The sequence below is a fragment of the Amphiprion ocellaris genome, chromosome 6, assembly GCF_022539595.1.
Source record: "Amphiprion ocellaris isolate individual 3 ecotype Okinawa chromosome 6, ASM2253959v1, whole genome shotgun sequence".
In the NCBI taxonomy this organism is placed as follows: domain Eukaryota; kingdom Metazoa; phylum Chordata; class Actinopteri; family Pomacentridae; genus Amphiprion; species Amphiprion ocellaris.
Window position 1 is genome coordinate 16,848,906 of NC_072771.1, and position 12,600 is coordinate 16,861,505.

General features: G+C 38.3%; 1 protein-coding gene across 6 annotated transcripts in view; it reads right to left on the reverse strand.

Annotated features, from left to right (window-relative positions):
* The window catches only part of ncor2 (nuclear receptor corepressor 2), a 94,640-nt gene extending 83,599 nt beyond the window's left edge, over positions 1-11,041 (reverse strand). For 3 of the 6 annotated variants that reach the window (XM_035957261.2, XM_023290293.3, XM_023290291.3), the window contains exon 1: positions 10,792-11,041. The gene's annotated coding sequence lies outside the window, so the exon portion shown is untranslated. The remainder of the gene's footprint in view (positions 1-10,791) is intronic. The other 3 variants (XM_023290295.3, XM_023290292.3, XM_023290294.3) reach the window with 1 other exon arrangement.
* Between the last annotated feature and the right edge of the window lie 1,559 nt (positions 11,042-12,600).

Below are 12,600 nucleotides of genomic sequence, written 5' to 3' on the forward strand. Positions count from 1 at the left end.
TAGCTGTTGGTATTACCACATACTGTTTTTGACTGAAAAGAGGACCAGACTTCTTTAGAGAGTGTTGTTTTAGGGGTCTTTTGTAGTCTTACAGGTGCTAGGCTTGCCAGTGTTGTTCAACTCTAGGAGTTTCTGATAGCTCATGTTACACCTTTTACTGCACTAGAAAAAAATATTGTATTTACTGCAGAAAAAATAATGGAGAAAATCTACCAAACAGCCTCCAAAAAATACCTCTGTCATAGATGACAAGTTCAAAAAGGGCAGTCTGAAAAAGACTTTGACAAGAGAGTAAAAGTATGTGACTGATGAACTCCCTTCTACTCAGAAGATGGTATCTCAGCTAAACTTTTCCAACTGGCTGAGTTTAAACCAAATTTGCATCTTTAGAGTAATTTTTTAAGCAGCTGATGTCTTGTCTCCTTGGTAAAAACAATTAAACCTGGTGGATTAGGTCCACTAGACATATATGTGCCAGCCCAAAAAACAATCTATTACTCTGTGGTTAGTTTGTACTTTAGGGATAATGATTTTTATTAGACTGAATTATTCAGTTTTAATTACTTGTATAGAACTATTGTTCTACTGTATTGACATTAAACTCTCGCAAGACTAAATAAAGTTCAGTCTGGTCATTTTGTAGAATTTAACTTAATTCGGTGCAACTGCATAATAGTGTAATAGTTACATAATAGGTCAAAAGTATTTAATTTCAGCCACTCTTGTCTAAGCATTTTGTATTAACTTAATAAATAGTGACTCCTTATTTAATTTTTAAATACAAATTACTTCTTAGATACCATCATTACCGGTGTACTCACATTGTCAAATCTCAAACGTCCATCGTGTCATGTCATCATGACGCAGACATTAGATTTGCAAGATGTAGTCTGGATGAGCAAAGTTCTTCACCAGATCACAAACGTGACAAACTGTATTACAATATTCCAGTTGTACCTTTATATGTTGCCGGATGAATCAGACAAGGAATTGCTTGTAATGCAGTTGTACCCTCTGATTATGCAGAAAGGAGGTCACAGGTGTTACTATTTTGATGGAAATAATTATTTGTTGACTACTGATGCACAAAATTACTGTCAACAGATCCCCCTATTGCTCAGCTCTGTAGGACACAAGGTGATAGCTTCTCTCTGTTGTGTAATGCCTCAACTTACGAATCATTCTTTATTCTCTGTCAGTTCTCTCTTGAAGCCCACCTGATATTCAGCTCTCCACTCTAAGCAGAAGGAAATAAAACTGAGGAGTGCACTTGTCTGCTGAGCTGACCTACTTCCTCCGTACTGCTTCTTAATTATTCAAGAGCTTTGAAATGTTCTTCTGTATGGCAGCATGCAACCCGAGTGCCTCTGTTTGCCCCTCATGATAGCAGCCTCTCACAGTGCTTCCATTTATGCATGAGAGGGTGGCAGTGTGTGTACAATGTGACAGTGTGCATGTGTGTACACTATGGGTGTCACAAGAACTGATACTTTGGTACCATGTCGATGCAAAAATCCTTAGAATGTGAGGTTTTGTTTTGTTTTTTCTGTGTAGATGCTATAGGCACAGGAGATATTGGACATTCAGGACATGCAGAATGGCAGTCAGTACAGATGTAGCAACAGGTCTCCTGTTACCTGTGAGACAAAATAAACACATTAACTCATGTATAGCGATATCAAGGCCTTCTTGATTTGGTCTTTTCATTCACTACATGTCCTTTTCTGATTCGTCACACCCCATAGTGTGATTCTACAACTAACCCTCCGTTTCATACACACTGGCATGCACGTCCAGTGTACGTGAATTGTACTGTGGTATGTGTCATTAAAAGCGTGTTAGTCTGATTTACCGGATATACGCTTTCTCCTTCCCTTCGACTATCTACATGTTACTGTTTCCAAAATCCCCTTCACTATAGGAAACAACAACTACCTCAGAGCAGCAACCTACATACAGAAAATAGCAAGTTTGCAAAGATCTAGATTGGGCAGGACTCCATGCTTGCCTTTGTGTGTGCAAAGTTCCACCAAAACAATTCCCCCATCACTATTTTGCAAAGGGACTGTCGCAGCTTCCTGGATTTAGCACAGCCCACGACGACTGTGATTGGTTGAAAAAATAATAACAAACCAGTAGGGCTGAACTGGAATATCCGAATATTCAGTTGTTGTGGTGGTATCCCAATATTAACGAGCAACGAGGTACTGCGGTTAAAGTACAATACAAATTCTAACATGCATGTAGAGAATATATGAATTTGTTGTCTTGTGACAGATGAAGGAATGCAGTTGTTTTTCTTAATGGATTGCAGCGCTATCCAGGTACCAAGCAAATTCCCTGGATCGATTCTAATAAATTTACTGTGCTTTAAGTGAGCTTATTTAGGAAAATGGTATCCGATTAGGATTCCATTCTGGCAAATACTAAATATTAAATGACCTTGATTGCATTAGTAGCAAAAAAAAAAACAACTTGACATCACATTCCTAGTTATCACTGTTCAGACCAAGAAAATATAATTTCAGCACAATACGCAGCAAGATTTTTTCATAATAAAATAATTTATCATGAAATGCATTTATTCGACTTTGACTTTTTATTTTCTTGTTGACTTGTGGGAATTTCAACTGTACTGGTAACAACGATCCAGTTTCTAGTATCGTGACATCCCAAGTGTACACTGCCAAACACTAATGTCCATTCAGGCCTGTGTTATTTACACAGGCTGCATAAACAAAACAACCCATCTAAATCTGATACACTAGGCTGAATAATGAATTGTGGTTGAATTATGGACAGAGAAAGATTTTAGTGGGGGAAAAACCCAAACATTGACAAAAACACAGACCAGATGCTCAGATGCCTACAGAGAACTAATTTGTTCCAAACTGAACTATCATGGATCTAGCGTGCATGTCGAGACAGGAGTGTCCAACACAAGCAAATCATAACCTGTAATTACACCCTTTCACTGTTACATGTCACACATATTTCCACTGTAAGATCATCAGCCCCGAGGTGTTTGCCCTTGGCTGCCATCATTACCATAACACAAGTCAATGTAAATTTTAAAAAATGCTGTAACACACATTCCAAGCAGAAAAGTTAGGTTAATCAGAGAGACAAATATAATACTACCCACAGCTGTAATCTACACACAAACAAGAGTAATGTTCTATAACATGCTGTCATCTGCGTTGCATAACAGGGTCAAGTGAATCACTTACCACAGAGCCATTTCTAATCTTTGCTAATCCGCTGTCTGGCTCTCTTTTAGTATGCTTAAATATGGGTGACTGGTTTTAATAGGAACTCCATTTTATAGTCAGGAAAATGAAAACAGAACGCCTTGTGGATGATAAATGACTAACTTTGAACAGTAACACTCAAAACAACTTGCAAACAAAGGAATATTATAAGAGCTTCTCAATAATGGTCTTCTGGAACACAATAAGGTCTGCAAATAACTGTTTGTGGCACATTAGCAGATTGTTATTTGAACAAACAATTATCTTCTTAGTTTTATCAGCAAAGCAAAAAAAGGTGCATTAAGCAGCTGAAAAGTCAACATTTGATCGTGTTCTTGTGTCTGTAAGGTGAAGTTACAGATCATTTCCAAACTCCCTGAGTAAATGAGAAATTCAAAACATTTGCTCCAAAGTACAGGTTAACTAACATCATTTGGACATGCAATACAATTCCTTTATGAGACAATTCTAACAAAAAAGTAGCTGAAGTTAGTTCAGCAACTGGCACTTAATCAAGTACGTTCCACTGAAGCACATCATAGCAAATCCAGGCCTTAAGAAGATGTTGTAACACATACTCAATACAAGAGAAACATCCAACATTATCACGATATGAAAGCCCTGACCAGTGGTTGTTGAAACCACTGTTTAGACAGAAAGACTGTGTAATCAGTGGCTTTAAAAATATAATGTTGCATGACTGGTGATGATATTTTACTGGTGCAACTAATGCCAGCTTGAACGATTTACAGATATATACCTATGTAGGAAAAAGAAGCCTGTGTTCATGTACACAAAACAGCAAAATCTGTGTTCAATGTGAACAAGATATACAGCAGTGAACCCGGAAGAGCAATGAGGAAACTATACTTGAACTATATTTAGTCTTTTATCTTATCACAACCATGTCTTCAGCAGCAAAGCAAAAACAACACAAGACAAAAAAACAGACCCGACAGGTAGAAGCTGAGCACAGTGACTGCCATGCCGACTGAATGACAACAGGTATTAGTGCAGTCTCTTTAGCACAAAATTACACTGTAACTAGAGCCTGACAACAGGGTATGCAAGTCATCTACACAGAAGCCAAATGGAACAGCGATAGTCTAAATACTGTTATAGAAATTGTAAATGTTTACAGAACTCACAGATAACTGTAATATTGGAGTTCCTGGAGGAATTAAAAATATCTTTAAACATTCTAGAGCAGCTTCTCTTTTGATAATCATATCCACAGAGAGCTAGATTAATGTCTTTAATCAATGTGCTTGAAAATAGATTGGAAAAAAGTAATGACTGGAAAAAGATAGGAAAAGCAACCAATTTTCATTTTGTAGGGGTATGAACTGTAGAGTTAGCATGTGAAGCTAAGAATTAAAACAAGACCTGATTTGACATCTGAAACACCTGAGGAATGAGTGTCATTGAGTTTTTGAGATCTGAATTGCTGACACTTGTCAGGAGTGATACACATCTTGGTGATATGTGAAGACAGTGCAGACAATTTCAAGGAGGAAAAGCCTTTAATCACTACACATGTTTAATTGTGTTAGTTTGTTGAGATCAAGGGTCAGTCTCATTTCACCTAAACAAGTGATTATGGTTTTGAAAGTTTATCTTATGCAGTACACTGCAGTAATCCAATAAAATGTACAATGATAAAACATTTGCTACTATGATTTGACTTCTAATTCATCTAAAGTATGAGGTCTCGCAAACATGCAAACAAAATTATAGCCAATTCAAACTTATTACATTTTGTCACTTCAAGCAGCATAAGAAATTCCTGGAAGGATGGATAAATCCTGTCCTCCTTTTGAGCTCCACACAGTGACAGATGCAGAATCAGTCTGACCTCTAGACCCCATTAACCCCTGGGCCACCAGCCCCACGATACCCAACCCCCTTCCTTTGACGACTGCATCTCTTCAACTGCATCTTAAATTTAAAAAAAACACAAGGGCCTATTTAAGAGGACGGCAAAACCTCGAGGCTGTAGGGTAATAGTTACTTGGATCTGCATGAGTTCTACATGGGCCAATATTAGAGACATTTTCCTCAAATAACATGTCACAACCAGTTTTTCCATTTGGCAATCCCAGAAAATAGTACAACTGCTTCGGTTCAACCTCTATGTAGCCACTGGAACTGAGGTGGCCCTGTGTCCAGTTCAATGGCACTTTGATTGTGAGTAATTTGAGGCACAGCCACAGACCAGCTGTGCTTGATCGTAATATTCTACCACACTGAGTCACGCATAACATTCTCCACACAAAAAACCTACCAGGTGCAGTCCACTAGTGAGCGAGAAATGCTAGACAGCTGCTGTTACTCATTCAGTGAGAGGGAAACTGGGTGGGAGGAGAGTATGCGCCTGAGAGGCAGTTTCACAGCGATCGCTTCATATTTCCCTCTTAGGTTTCTGCAAGTTAACTTAAGGGTTCATAAAGTGTACCACATACCAAAGTTGTGCCATTTCCCTATAATCATTGTTTCATGTGCCGTTATTGCAATAAATACACATTTCAGCTGATGTGTGAATTGCTAATTGTTGGAACAGTTACCAAGATTGGATTTGAATAAATTAAAGCAGCTCAAATTTTACATTCAGATGTTGATTTTTTTTTCTCTCCACGGAAATTACAAAACTGAGGAAGATGTTGATTTACAATTCAATTTCATATCCAACCTATCTATCAACATCCAATATTCAGGTTGACATTTCATTCAAGGTTACATCTAGTAACAAAAAAATAGCATGTTATGGCCCTGCACACCAAGCAGGCAGGTTGAATTGTTTGGTATAATGTCAAATGTTGCTTAACATCTGTTCAGCATGCTGAACTACACCATGTATACGAGTTTATTAGTGCCATGCTGGGCATTGGCACACCAAGTTAAACTAAAATCAAGCCTTAACCTAAATAAGAATAACAATCAAATACCAATAACATTAAGGAAGCCTTCTTTCATTAGAACCACTCTTCCCACAGAGCTCATGCCTCTAGGCTATGTATGGTTTCCAACAAGCTTGTCTGATTTACAGCTTTTGAAACTGCAAAACCTGAACCATTTCTAAAGCGCAAACGTTACCATTTGGTTTATGGGGCTTGCTGTCAGCACAATATGGTATGGTATGAAGCTCTAAAGATAGCTCATAAACTCAATTGAGGATGTAACAAGTAATGTAATAGCTTCCAAGCCAGTTACTTGTACAGGCTAGCCATTGGGAACAGGTCACATTCACCTAATAACAGGCAAGAATTGCGCAAACAGTTCCTCGGTGTTTCACATAATTGCAGAAAACTGTTTCCTAATGTGTTATAGCAGAATGCTGGTATCTGTCAGCAGAAAACAGTGTCATGCCATTTAAAAGTGGCAGTAGCAGAACAATGAGTGTATATACAAGTATCTACAATGGTGCCATATACCAGTGACACTAATGGAGCAGCAATGTAGCTTGAGGTTTGAGAATAAATTTCTCTCACTCTTGTTTTTTAAAAACATTTACTAGAAAATATTTCTATTTGATCACTGGGTTAATAATTTGAACCATAGAACACACTGCAAAAGACAGATAGTTCCAGACATACTTTAAAGTCACAACTTAAGACATTTATGCTCTTGAGTGACAGGCTTTTGGAATTTTAATGGAACCTTTAATTTATGATGATGCAATGTGCTTTGTCTTCCCACAAGAATTCGCTGCGAGGATTCATCTTTCACAGACAATAAAAGGAGTGAGAACTTTCCCCTTTCCAGTTTCATAACTGTGTTGTGTTTCATAATACGAGCAGAAATTGAACTAGCAGTGAAACGGTCTCCCTGAGGCACCACGCAGAGCACGGGATTATCTCTGCCCCTATTACCCTTTTGCATAAGGGGGAGATATCGCCTCACTCTCTTTTAACTCTTTACAATCCAAATTGCTAAGCTGACGCTGTACTCTGCTGATGTGAGTTATGAGTAACCAAGTCAGCAATGTCATACCATTGGGGATTATTAGGAGACTTTGTGCTCTCTAGACTGCTACATCAGGCACTGTGACTGCATATTATACTTGAATACTTCATGTTGAAGTACCAACAAAACACTTTCTATATCAGACATTATTAGCAAGTACCCAAACGTGGCACCAACTGTGTGATTCTTAGTCTTCTTCTTAGTCTTATATTTTCTTATCTCCAACGAAGTATATATGTAGAATTTTAGGGCCAACAACAATAACTGATCATCTGCTGGTTGTGGTCTATGTGAGTATGATAACAACAACTATCTTACAAATGTAAAAATGTGACTAAGAAAGTATATGTATTCAAGATTGCCAATTTTATTTTTCTAACGCAATACCAATCTATAGAAAGTATTTGACAACCCTACAATTACAAAAATACATTTTTTTCATAAAGTTGTTTCTAACAACCTGACAACCTGTCTAGCAGACATTACCATATGACTTTACTCATGTACTGTAAATAAAAGCTGTTAGATCAAGACTGCATATTGTTGAGTCCTTGAAACTTAAGTGTTTGGAAGGTACAGATCTTTTCCAAAGAACAGCACTGTGACATCACGCATCCTCTCTCCTGTCACACTCTGCTGCAGGCATGAAGCAACGACTTCACAGGTATTGATGGTTAAATAGGGCTGGTTGGTCTCTGTCTCAACTGCTGGTTATAGTTAGCTCAAATTTAACAAGAAAAGCACTCAGAGAGCGCAGTACTCCGCCAAGGCTGCTCAGTCCTATCATTTCCAACGGCTGAAATCTTAAAGAAATTTGTGGTTCCAGGCTGTAAGTCACTGTCACAATCTAATCACTTGGTCCTTGTGTCATTTCTGACGTTCCCTAAAAATGTCATCCAAATCCATTAATCCATTTTTCAGAAATCTTGTTTAAGAGACAGACAGACAAACCAATGCTGATCGTCGAGCCTCGGCCTCCTTGGCGGAGTGACAATTCGCTTTTTGCTTAACAAGCATAGTGACTGTAGCTCAGCAGGGTCACAGATTGGCTATGGGAAGACAGTCAAAGACCAGTTTTTTGTAAGTATGTTGTAGTTGTTCAACAGGTGTTTTATGAAATGCTCATACTGTCTCCGTTCTCTCCTGAAGGAAGTTATGAATTGAAATCTGTTACATTTTCTGCATTATCTGAAGCCTAAAACTTTCTTCTTTCCTCCTTTGTATCTTTATCAGGCAAGCATCACCATAAAGGTAATAAACAAATGCCACACAAAGCTTCACTAGCTAATGCTAACACTAGCTTGTAAATGGTATGACAACGCCAATTACCAGAAGTGCTGCTACTTTTTCCACAATGTGCATCTCACAAAAGTCTGCACACAGTGTGTGTATATGTGTTCTGAATGTGTGATTATGACAGGTTCTCTTGGAAATATTTAAAATCTTGGAATTAACAAGAAAAAAAAAAACACATTTGTGCATATCACTCTGAGGGAGAAGTCACTAATTACTGACCAACCAGCAGCAAATTTGTAACTGATTTACAATAAGAAGTCTTAAGAAGGATGGCAAGTGAAGGCTTCAACTGTGAAGCAGGTACAGAAGTGTCACAGTTAGTAAGGTTTCTTCCAACATATTCCTTCATTGTGTGTTACAGTATCTGAAACAAAGCCCGCCTCTGCTGACATCATAAAATGTGATACACTTTTGAAATAAGACACTAACCTTCAGGATCAAAAAGATCATGCTCCATTTTAAACAACAAATTACCTTTAATGAGTCTGGCAATTGTTTACAGGTCATCAACTACAAAGTAGATCACGAGATAAGATGTGTCAGGATCACGGCTTGCCACCACGGTCAAACTATTTCCTGGGGGAAATCCTGAGTTACGTAATCAAACAGGATAGTTCACCAAAGTCACTAAGCATAACATTTAACACAAGCTATGCAGTCTGTTATAGATTAATGCTGACAAGTTTGGAGATATGTCATCACATGATACATGCTCATTTACATTCACTGTAGCAGCCAACATTTAAGAAAGAGACATTTCACAACCTGGGCACACAAAAGTGAAACTATCAACACAACACTGGTGACAAAAGACAAAATGTGTTTTGTTTATCTTTTACGGAGCATACCTAGTAAGAATAAATGTCACTCCAGCACCAATAAACTGTGCTGTCTGATTGCTAACAAATAGCGTAAAGCTGCTACAAGTGTCACAAAATAACAACATAAAAATATTGATAGTATGTCCTCCTAAAATTCCTCTAGAAAATACATCCATTTTAAATACCACAACAAAAAGGACCCTGCTCAAACAGAACACCAACATTAGTAAACATCTTTTAAATCATATCTGTAACTCACTGCCCAATGAATCCAACCAAGGTGTGGAAGCCAAAGCAATCCATAGCCAACATTGAGGTGTTTCTCAATAGCAGATTCAACACATAGAACAAAAGGTGGTGGTTTAAGCAGTCCTAAGTACAACGTTTTCATGAAACTGCGGCTGTCTGTACAATGCTAGATTTCATTTAATAGAAAACCCAACACTAAAGGACTTTGTGACAATTTAAATCGAGCAACGTTCATGTTCAGAGGCACTGTTAATGGAGGAGATGATCGGAAACTTTTAAGTGGTCGGCAAAAGGTACGACAATATACCATAGATAAATATATAGGTATATAAAGGTGACACTATCATTAAAAACTAACAATATTAGTAGCGATTCGTAAAGTAATCCAGCGAAAATTTAATTAATAAAATGTTAGAATTAAGACAAGTTCAAAGTCACAGTCCAGCTCCAGCAAGTACACTGTCTCGATAGCGGTATGTCAGTTTGGAGCAGAGAAACGTTAAATCACCAACGTTCCCATTTATTTGTGTAGCTTGACATCAATCTGGTTAGACAACTACAGTGAGCTAATCATTGTCATCACCCATCTGACAACAGACCAGGGCGTAACGTTACCTACCGACACAGCGCATAAAGTCAATTTCATCTAAAACCAATGTTTACAAACGCAAACCGGGCGCTTTTGTGCATAGCCAAGTTAGCAGGATAAATGACTTAGCCATATAAAGAAATGTGCTAACAGACAGTAAAAAAAAGTTGACATCAGTTATTAACGGTAAATATTGTTAGGAATGAGCGTGAAATAGCGTCTTTAGGGACGCAACCATTATTCAGCTTAATAAAACAGGCGTTAGCCACTTAGCAGTTCTGACAGCTAGCTTAGAGAGCTAGCCCGTTAGCTTGTAGGCTAGTTAGCTTAGCCTAGCCATGTAGCACGTGTTCCTGATTTATAAAATAATTAACTAGCTGACGATGGCCACTCAACTACGAGCGTTGTGTTCAGTCGAGTAACCAGCTAGTCAAACAGCTCTCTAACATTTAATTTCCCAATGGTTGTTCGAACCGTGTAACTGTAGCGTAACGTATAGACTGGAAAAGGTCAGTACTGCTATGTATGTTTCTCCTCCAAATAATAGCCGGACCCCGTCATCCAACAACAGAGCAGACCCCCCCACAAACCAACGGACAACCAGCGACGGAAGCTAACTAACCTTAGCGGCGGGACAACAGAAACCATTCGGCGGTGTTATCGTACAGTAGCCAATGTCCCAATCCTCGTCAATCGTCCCAGTTTCGCTTAAAGATCTTCTCGCTTCGAATGACTGTTTCGCCCCCGGATTAATCCACATGAAAGAAGAGTTTTCGTTTTCATTTGTTCCGCTAGCGGTTTTCAGCTACGTCGTGCCTGTTCCTGCACAGCACAGTGGTCTGGTACTACTCCCTGAGCCGCTGCTGCTGCTGCTGCTGCTGAGACCATAGCGGGCTCTCCATAGGTCCACAAGCTCTCTCCGCCCCTCCTCTTTACTCAAGGACTGCACATTTCCCATGCCCACAACAAAATCAGTGTAAATAGTGACGACTTGTTAAAGTCAGTGATATTCATGAGGAACCAAAACAGAAATCTAAGCTTCTAAGGCTGTGCTCTTGCGGCTCTCTGCACATTAGTTACCATATCTGATGTGTATTCGCGCAGACGACCTCTGTATATTTCTGTTCATATAAACATGATCTTATTTCTCTATTTAAAAAAAAGTGTATCTGTGCTATGTATTTGATCAGAAAATGTATTGTTACTTTATGTTGTATCATAATTTGAATTGTATTCTAATTTATTGCTTTAGTCAGATTTGTGTCTTTTTTACACAGTACTTTATTTACACTACTTTTTTTTACACACCACTTTTTATACTTTACTTTTTACATATAGTATTGTTATTTTAGAGATTCTCAGATTTGAATTTCTATATTTATTCTCTTACTCTCTTGTTGTTGGGTACCATAACTCCATTCACCATATCAAATTTGTCGTGTGTGCAAGCTCACTTGGCATTAAAGGCTTTCGGATTCTCATATATCCATCAGAATGTTATAATACTGTAAATCATTTTCCGTCCATTCAGCTTAGAAACATACTGTAAGTTCTCATTCTGCCTTATAAATGTAAATTAACTGCACCTTAGCTGATTAATTATTCGACCAAGGAACGCAGCGGAGTTATGTGACAATCAGCGTACGTTTGTTCTTATGTCTGTTTGTCTTTTAGCAACATTACTCAAAAATGGACAAATGGATTTGGAGGAAATTTTCAGGGAAGGTCAGAAATGGCACAAGGACCAAGTGATTAGATTTTGGCAGTGATGCGGCTTATAGTCTGGATCCACAGATTTATTAAAGATTTCTGTATCATTCCGAGATAGCGGCATGGCATCACTGTAACTACGACAACAAGTGAACACTACATCAGCTGCCTTCTGACAATCATGTGATTGCGATCCTACTACAGATCCACCGCTGCAGACTTATCAGGACTTATCTGTCAGAAATGATACAACAAACAATTGAGTAAATTGTGGGGGTGTTTCCGAGTCCCATCAATTCCCGCCGCCCGCTACATATTTAGGTCACGCAATTCGGTATCTGTACATAACTTACACATGCATAACACACACCTGTGCTCAGTGCAAGGTAATTTTTTATTAAAGCATTCATCTGTCAGAAATCATACAACGACCGAGCAGCCTGCGCTCTCTAAGTGTTTTTCTTGTTGGCTAAAAGTCATGTATGAGTTGTAATTTAGCAAAAGGGGTCAAGTTAAATCAACCTAACTTGAAAAAGCAAGATAAATAAGATGTTAAATTAAATCAGCTAGCCACATAAACAATGGTTTCAGGCAGACTTGCATTGCTTTTACATTTTCTGGGTTTATAGCCTCACTAGTTAAAGCCATTCGTGACAAGAGTCAGTACAATTTGTCTGCAGACGTCAGGAATGAATTCAGTGCTCATTTTTTTCATGCTTGT